Here is a 10,559-nt window from a genome sequence, read left to right on the forward strand (position 1 = left end):
CGAATGAAAGTGCGGTATATTTAGACGGGGACCGAACGCATGCGGCCGTTCGTTCGTTCGTTCGCTCGACCATCCGTTTTGAGTCGGTACATCAAAGGCGTTCGCCAACAAATGCCTCCGGTCTTCTCGTGCGGTCCTATCGTGCGGTCCCCGTCCATACCACTAGCGTACGTTCGTTCGTTCGTTCGTTCGTTCGTGCGGATAATGAATACGCACCTTAAGATATATAATAAATACCAGATGCTAAAAATCGCAAGGTAACCATATTACCTGTTCATGAAAGGAAATTGCGTCTCGCATTTTAGTACTTTGTTTCGCATTTGATGGTCCAACCAAATCTACTACCTATATACTGTACCTGCACAACAGTCATACGAAAAAAATTACGAAATTTTTATACATCTTCAATCTATAGCTCTCTATTTAGTGTAGAGTATGCATCACCCAGTTGTAATCTACGGTGAATCCACGGTTTGACCGTACACATCCTTTTCACTTTTTGTTTGTTTTGTAATACAATTAAGTAGCATGCAATGGCGGCAGTCAGTTTTTGCATATCCATATTATTGAAATCATATAACAGAACTCGCAAACATACAGTTGCTGTGGACACGGTCTGGAGAGTACTGTCGCGACTATCTCCGAAATAACTGTCTGGAGAGTAATAATTCGCTAATTTTCTCTCAAATGGACAAGCGACTGAGTCAACTCTCGAGAGTAACTCTCGCGAGAAAATCTCAAGTGGACACCTAGCTTAACGATGATCAGGTTTTTATGTAGCTAGCTCTTAAGGTAAGTGTCCATTTGAGAGTATTACTCGCGCGAGAAACTCTCGATAGTAGTTCTCGCATGTCGATACACGTCTGCGACTACCTATCGGAGAATATTCATTTTACTATCAATAGTTTACTCGCAACGATTTGCTCTCAAGTATATTATTTTTAATAATGCATAGTTACTTCTGAAATACGATTACGTTTCGTATTGTGATAGTTCTAGCAGAGAATTATTAATTTAAAATGGCAGCTACTCGCAAAGAGTGGTCAAAAGACGATACTTTGATAAGAATATATAAGGAAAATACAGTTTTGTGGGATATCATGGGATTAACTACCTGCACTTCTATGTTTCTTTCACACTACACATAAACAAATTAAATGAAAAATTACAAAAATACAAACTGACTCAACACATACTAGAACTAATGGAAAGCTATTTAAAAATCGACCACAAAAATTTGAATGGAAAATATTGAAAGTAAAACTACCATGGCGCCATATGAGATACCGCGAGGAGAAATCTACCACCTCTCCTGTATATCCTTTATACAAACGATCTCTGCGAACTAGCATTAAATGGCGTCATATATGGATATGCCGATGATACATGTTTAGTATATACAGAAACAGATCAGAACATCCTTGAAACAAACATCAACAAAGACCTGCGAAAAGTGCAAACATGGTGCTACAATAATTTCCTAACCATAAAGAGCTAAAAACAGAATATTAAACTTACAAATAAAACTACAAAACCATATTCTACGAGAAATATCAACAATCAACTATTTAGGGTTAAAATACAAAATAATTTAAAATGGGATGCTCGTGTAGTAAAGCTGAAAAATGAAAATATACGCACAATTGCAGCTTTAATAAAAATTCAAAAATTGATACCAAATAACATGAGAAAACCTTCATATCACGCACTGTTTACCTCAAGGATGAACTATTTAATGAATATATGGAGTAATACGACCGAAAAGAATTTAAACGCATTGCAACGTCAACAAAATAAAATTTTAAAATTAATATATAAATTACACAAAAGAACACCAACACACATATTATTTGATACAGTGCAAGAACTAGATATAAAACAATTAATACTTTTTAATAGCTTGCTAAATATTAAATTAAATACAAACAAGGACTTTCACAATTACCAAACAAGGAGAAAGTCACATATTAGATGCCATAAAGTAAAAAATAAGACATTAACACGGAGACTAACAACGAAAACAATTCAAACATTCAATACTTTAGCAGAGGAGGTAAAAAAATTGAAATTTATACAATTAAAAAAGAGGATCAAATGGTTAATATTAAATAGAACCTTACACTAAATTCAGAAATCGACGACAGAAATAATTAAGAAAAGAATGCTTTCGATACCATCTGGCCAGGATCTGGTACCAACAGGTCACTGATGCTGCGACAGATGAAGAAGGACGACAACCAGATCTTCTATGATATGTATATGCTGTCCATATATATAATTAAATTGATTAAAAAAAACACAAAACACGTTAATACACAAAGAAAGGCAGTTGATGAAAGAGAAATCTCAAATGGATACCCTTCTGACAGATATGTGTTACAGTAAGCATTTTGAGAGTTTTTCGTTATCTAGCCGATAGCAAAAATTCTTTAAATCGCTCTCAAATGGATACTCTCTTTGGAGTGACTATCAAATTCACTCGCACGAATTACTCTCAAATGGACACTTACCTTTAGACTATCTCCCGAAATTAATTCACTCGCGATTTGATCGCTCGTGAATATTTTCGGTCGACGATAAAATACCATTTTATCGTCTCGTATAAAAAATAACTATTTTTTTAATAAACTAAATTTAAAACCACTGTTTTATAATCATTAAATGTGTATGTGCATAATATTTTGATTATTAATTGTTTGTTACGTATATGTCCACAAAGAATTAAAAAATGTTAGGAACCTAATTCCTATCGTATATCTTGGTTCGTCCATTTGTTTTAAAATATAAATAGAAACGCAATATCATTAATCAAACTGAAAATGAATTTATTTTGTTTCATTTTTGGAATATTTTTTATTTTCAATGCTATATACATATACATATTTCATTAAAATTTCCGACGTAACGTGTCACAATTTTACATACTAGCCCACTGATAAATTATTGCCTCAAAACAGTTAATTCAACCATAACTAAATATCTTTAGAGCGTCCATGTATCCAAGAATAACCGAAGCCAAACAAATTAGTGCACGATCGAATAATCAAAAGAGGGTTGAAGTTTTTCACCCTTCAGTGGCGATGCAGATCAATGAGGTACTAAAAATAATAAAGCCGGTCCGTGGGTCAGAATCGTTCTACATCAGTTGGTCCCGTTTCCTAACTGGAGCGAGAAATTTTATCCCATTCCGCTAAGTATAGATCTTTAATAAGAAGGAACATGCACATATAACCTTATCGTTATATTAATACAGAAGGGCGAACACACAGTAATCCTTGTGTTTTTTTTTACTTTTAGCGAAATATATTATACTAGCGTGTACCCGCGACTTCGTTTGCGGCGAATTAACCATTTGTAATGATAATGATAAAGCAAAGCAAGAATTTCCATTAACATACAAACTGGATAAAATTTTCTCACATTTATGTCAACATGAGAAAAAAACAATATGGCGATATTATTATATAACTTGGTAATATTTGAGGGGTACTTTCATCTCGTTGGAATTTGACTTTCGAAAAATCTATTTCCCAAAAATAAGCTTTTTAAGTCAAGCAGTTTAAGCAGAATCGTGGTTAATCAATTACCCAACTTTTTGGAACATCCTGTATGATTTTTTAAAACATTTCAAAATATTATAATTATTGTTAGTTCCCAGTAGTTAATATGCAGATAAAAAAATCGTGGGTGTTTGGGAAGGCTTGAAAGGAAACAATGTTTTTGCGACGTTTCGCGACTTTATTGTCGCTTCTTCAGGCACTATAGGAGAAGCAGTTTTTTAAAAAATATCAAAATAAGATTAACTGACCACTTACCCAAAACATATATTAATCCACATTATGCCTACAAACATTCATGGCGACTCCAACCGCCAAGACTAAGACACATTACTTACACATGTGTCAGTGTTGGTCAAGCAGTTTAAGCAGAATCGTGATTACTCTGTGGTCATATTTTATGAAACACCCTGTAGAAATATTTAAAAATCTTAAAATATGTAAAACAACAAAATAAAATATACGTGTTTGTGAGTTTTTCCGAAAAACTCACCGGTTTTAAATAAATAATTATTCTAATATTTGAGGGGTGGTTTCACCCCTTAGAATTCGAGTTTCTCCGTTGAGTTTTTCTGGTGAGTTTTTCCGAAAAACTCACCAGTTAAAAAATTATTCTAATATATGAGGGGTGGTTTCATCCCCTTAGAATTCGAGTTTCGAAAAATCCCTTCTTATCGAAAGTCAATCCGTTTTCCAAAAATCAGCTTTTTACGTCAAGCACTTTAAGCAGGACCGTGATTACTCAATGGCCAGATTTTTCGAAACACCCTGTATACATTTTTAAAAATCTTAAAATATGTAAAAAAATAAAATAAAATACCTATACGTGTTTAAGCGTTTTTCGGAAACTTGACCGTTTTTTAAATAAAAATATTGTAATATTTGAGGGGTTGTAGTTCACCCCCTTCGAACTGGAATTTCGAAAAATCCCTTCTTATCAAACCTCTACACCCTAGAATCAACCTGTATGCCAAAATTGAGCTTCTTATGTTGAGTGGTTTGAACAGGATCGTGATTAATCAGTGAGTCAGTCACTTAAGAATTTTAAATATTAGTATAGATTTAAAAATGTTAAAAACATTTATCTTAAGAATTTACAACACAAAATTGCACAAATCTGCCACAATACACCTTGAATTCTAAAATAAAGGGTTTGTGATATACAGAGTAATTAAAATTCGAACCCCACCACTGGAATCTCGAAAACTATAGGAGATACGAGGTTGGTTAAATTAGGTTATTAATGTGTCTAATAATATCCCGTTTAGAAACAGTTAAAAATTCCGAGTAGTTCCGATAATATTTGAGAATAACCGAAAATTGAACATTTCGATTTTATTCTTTTCTGAGGATATTTGACAAGATATCCCAAAATTTAAAAGAACATTTTTATTGCTACTTTTTCTAGCTACACAACAGTGTTTTCGGATTTGCCATCCGACGTTTCGTCTTTGACTACCACTTCCACGTTTTCTATCAACTTTCTGTTTTATTTTTTTTAAGGCTTCGACACACAGGGTCATTTTGCCTAAAAACATTACATTGTGGTTAAGTATAAAATAACAACAAAATAGATATAGGTAAGTGTATAAATAAATATCTTAATATAAATAACAAAACAAACAGGTAAGAGTAGAGTACAGCACAATTTTTGAAATATATGTTAGAATAAGTACACGACATTTAATATATACAAATATGAAACAATCCGTTTGCCAAAATCAGCTTTACACGTCAGAAAAAGGCCTACTTCCCATATAGCGCGTCCAAATGAAATTACCTTTCTACAAGGGAGACACATGAGAAACAACATATGTTAAAGTGAACCTAAGTGTTCATGTAGTTCTAACATATACATATGAGATACACGCAGGTTTATATTTATAGAATTGTGTGATACAGTGTTTACTAGTTGTATACCGTATGTACTCAAGATTCTAAAGAGTTTTTTGTAACGTAACAAATAATTATTAAAATGACGTCGGTATATGGGACATACAATGTATAAGTCATATGTATGTGTGATACTTCGTATCATAGTTGTGCCTTTAGTACACACCTTGTAAAAATGTGACGTATACACATAATATAAATATCTATAGGTATAGACACTTTGTAATAGTGTACTGCTGTGTCTACATTCTAGCATGAAATGAAGGTGTGCGCATGCGCGGATAGCCTCAGCGTAGATACACCGACCAAGTGTATCTTATGTGTCCTCATGGTGTCCTCTCTCCTTTCTCCTTTCTAGGAGTGGTATGTGTTTAGCAGCCATTATTGTTTTTTCACTCGGAAGCATTCGGAAGGACACATAAATGTTCTGTTTGTGTGTAGTTTAAAAAGAGATTTTAAGGTAAGTACAAGTTTTTAATTACCTTGTTACACCTTCCTAAGAGTATTATTAATATTATAGCAGCGAATCTCTTCCCTTACTCGATACCTAATTTACCAAATTTTGTCTCCAATGAATGAAAACTACCAGTGTTTACCATTTTAGTATGTTGTTATACTAGGTACTTATATTTTTAATACATTTTGATACAAATTCTGTTCTTTTACAGTGTTTTCTTACTTCTGGTTTCTACAGTGTAAATAATTATTATTATTGTGTTATTTGCGCTATTGCGTTCCATGATATAAAGAAATATAAGAATTTTATTTTTTAACCACTTAATCCATTTTATGGAAGAAAAATGGTACATTTAATACAAAACAAAAATGGAACAATTTTAAGGCTACTTTTGGGTTTGAGCAGGATCGTGATTAATCAGTGAGTCAGTTAAGGATTTTATATGTATATTAGTATGGATTTAAAAATGTTAAAAACATTTATATTAAGAATTTACAACACAAAATTGCACAAATCTGCCACAATACACCTTGAACGCTAAAATAAAGGGTTTGTGATATACAGGGTAATTAAAATTGGAACCCCACCACTGGAATCTCGAAAACTATAGGAGATACGAGGTTGGTTAAATTAGGTTATTAATGTGTCTAATAATATTCCGTTTAGAAACAGTTAAAAATTCCGAGTAGTTCCGATGGTATTTGAGAATAACCGAAAATTGAATATTTCGATTTTATTGTTTTCTGAGGATATTTGACAAGATATCCCAAAATTAAAAGAACATTTTTATTGCTACTTTTTTCTAGCTAACTACAGTGTTTTCGGATTTGCCATCCGACGTTTCGTCTTTTGACTACCACTTCCACGTTTTCTGACTATCAACTTTATGTTTTATTTTTTTAGGGCTTCGACACACGGAGTCATTTCGCCTAAAAACATTACATTGAGGTTGAGTATAAAATAACAACAATACATATATAGGTAAGTGTATAAATAAATATCTTAATATAAATAACAAAACAAACAGGTAAGAGTAGAGTACAGCACAATTTTTGAAATATGTGTTAGAATAACTACCCGACATTTAATATATACAAATATGAAACGCACAAATAAATAAATAAACAATTTGTAATACAACAATAAATAAAATAACTATACTCCTACATTTAAATTTGGTTAAACAGAATGAAAAATATCTATATCTTAAATTTGATAAATAACTAGAATTATTTAATTGTAGCCCAGTGTTATGTAACAAATACCATAGTACCTATTTTATTTAATGTTCTCATTTTACTAATCAACCTGAGAAAGTTTATTAAGATAAAGTATCCGAAATATAAAATTTAGTAGTAAATTTAAGTTACAAATTAGGGATTTGGGTTAAAGCAATTAATTTGTTAGCAACGGGTACATTTGGATATCATTCGACATTTCAATCGATTCTGAGTAGTTTGATTTAAATTTACTTATTTAATAGTTAAAGTTGGTTTTACATGTTTGATAATATTTAGGCTGCAAAGATTTGAATATTAATGTTAAGTATTTGTATAGATATGGCCAAAGACAGTAAAATGGGCGCCACTTATTTTGTTTATGAAAATGGTAAAGTAAGAAACCAAAAAGAATATTTTATCACAAAATAGCTAGAATAAAGTAATCAAGAGCAATAAGTGTCTATTATGTTTATCAAGAATAAAAGTTAGAGATAACTATCCTACATTAAATATTTATTTAAAAACGAACACAAGTACCAGTTAGTTCCAATGATCCCAATAAAACTGTAAGTTATTTTAAATAAATTCAAATTTAGTAACAGTATTCTTGGAACTATGCTACTTAATATAAAAACTGGTGAAATTTATGTATGTATCAATACGATGATGTTTCGAAACATGTCGTGTACAAAAACCTTCAAGAATGAATACGTGTTAATAATTTTTAATTTTCATATAAAATATCATAACAAAGTAAAAGTATACTGTTTGAATTAAATTACAACTTCTAACGTTAACTGAAAGGTAATTTTGACTATAATATATAGGATAAATAGTAATAATTTACAGAGATATTAAACTGTTGTCTCATAAATTGTAAAATAAAGGAGTACCTTGTATATCGAGCTTAGGACTTATCTGTATAGTTTCTTATGATGTAAACAGGTAGATAGGTAGTCTCCAGACTAACAAAAGTGGAAGCAGATGACTATGGCAACAGAAATCTTCGATATCAGTAGAAGAACAAACGTAAGGTCATGAATGCTCTCTTAAGGTCTACGTAGGTCCATGCAAAATGAAAGTGGGTGAAATTTAAGCGGCATACAATTACTGTGTCTATAGGATTACTGTGGCCATGTAATTACTTATCTCCATACAATTACTCTATAAATAAAACAGACGCTTAGCACAAAAAAATAACTTACGATCTGAAATTCAGCTTTACATGAACCAAAATATATTCAAACCATATGCTGATCCAAACCAGTAACTAAATATTAATCGAAACCTTATCAAAACAAATCAAAAAACGGAAATAACTGAAATAAAATTTAGTTAGATTATGGCGATGCAAAATGGCGGCCACACTTACGGTCATATATTCCAAGAAAAACCCAACAAATACGAACTATACTCTGAACTGCATACTTTAAAAAGGTCTTCAAATCTTCAGATCGGATACCCATGCAATTACAGTTTAAAAGCGAATTCAGAGTGCTTTTTACCGAAAGATTTGTATGGGCGCCGAACAACGCATCTCTACAGATCCAATCTCTCAGGGTGCATCCATACTATCCTAAAAACGGCGTATCGGCGTAACGGCGCAATGACCTTGAATGGATTTCCAGTAATTTTATTGGCTGAAATTTTTGACAGATGAATTTGACAGATAAAATTTCTGACAGATGAATTTTTCAGCCAGTAGAATTACTGGAAATTGATTCAAGGTCGTTACGCCGTTACGCCGATACGCCGTTTTTAGGATAGTGTGGATGCACCCTCAGGAAAAAGAAAAAAGGCCTAATTCTTGCTTTTCACCTCCCTTCTCGTATTTGTAAAACGGAAATGGAAGATAGAATGACAGGTGACATCACCATAACAAACGACCGAGAAAACTTTAACCGAGAAAACTGTAATATATGTATGAAGTTTGGCAAGTTCGACATATAGCGAATAGATGGCGTTAGAAAAATCGTAAAAAGCTAAATTACTAGACAAGAAATAAAAAAGCTACAAGACAAACTACACACATCACTTGACCGCTACATTCCTTTTGTAGGAATAGACAGAGAGAGAGAGGGATTGAATAATCAGCAATGAGAAAATTAACATGAACACAAATAACCACAAGCGAAGAAAACAAAACATATATAACTTAAAGTTTAAAACAAACAACATAAATGAATTCAACGAAATTTGAAAAAAGCTTTACATTTGCAATTAAAAATGCAACTGCGTAGGTATAAGGATAACATAAAATATATCTAATGCATTGAACAACATTATACTAAATAATAAACTGTCATATTTAAATTTCAATAATTGCTAATAAACATTATGGAAGATTTTAATGGAACTTCAGAAGTAGGAACAATCAGAGATAACATCACTATTTATTTATAAGAGTTTGATTTCAACCAAAAAAATAATATTTAAACAAAAAAATTATCTTCTAATAATTGTTACTGAATCCCAAAAATACCAAGGAATTAATTAACTAAAAATTAAAAGAACTAAGAATTAATAATTTCGCGTCCTGGTTCCTTGATGTTTCAAGGAAAGCGGGAATTCCCAGTACTTTCGAGACCGGCATTTCTCGTTTTTTCTCAGTTCTTTGCTTAATCACTTCTTGTTAAATAATATTCAGTTGACTCTGATTGGCAAATGTATGCATGATGAATTATATTTTGAACTCGTATGTCAAATTTGTTGAAAAGGCAATAAAATTGTACAATTTCTTGTCACCCGGCATAAAATTAAATATTAAGTCTGCGTTGGCGCTGTGCATGTTCTAAAGCTCGAATCGCAAAATTTTGTTAGTAAACTGTAATTAAATTACGAGACCCATCAAACTCTTCACTGAACTGACCATTAGTTATTAGTTAATTTCTGAAGTAGCATATGGGGAAGAATATCGCAAAATGGTGTGTCGACTGATATAACTTTTTGTTACCCAACTTATGCAGTTATCAAGTTAACTAATTAATATCACAAATGCGTTATTTGCTGAAGTGGTTTATAATTTTAACACATTATTTATAGTTATAATGTGGCTGAAATATTTTTCAGTTAAGCCGATATCGTGAAACGTTTGGCATAAAAAGAATAACTAAAATAGCATTATGTGTCTTTAATTTTTTTTTTAAGTTGTTACTAAGAAAATGTTATTACCAAAACTATAAGCTATTAGGGTTCATATTTTATTGTACTATTCGTATTTATTTGTATCTTGTAAACTCTTGCATATTAATAATAATTGATATCTAAGTGGTCAATTTTATATTTGTGTAAAACAGGTACGTTTATTAGATCTTTAGTTTTATTATACAGTTTTTTTCCTCATATTTCAATTATATAATAATATTATTTCCCCCTTAGATTAAATCATAACAAAACGTTATGTATTGCTTTCTTACTTGTCTTGTCAAATTA

Source organism: Sitophilus oryzae, unplaced genomic scaffold (genome assembly GCF_002938485.1).
Source record: "Sitophilus oryzae breed Bouriz unplaced genomic scaffold, Soryzae_2.0 scaffold_499_pilon_pilon, whole genome shotgun sequence".
NCBI lineage: Eukaryota > Metazoa > Arthropoda > Insecta > Coleoptera > Curculionidae > Sitophilus > Sitophilus oryzae.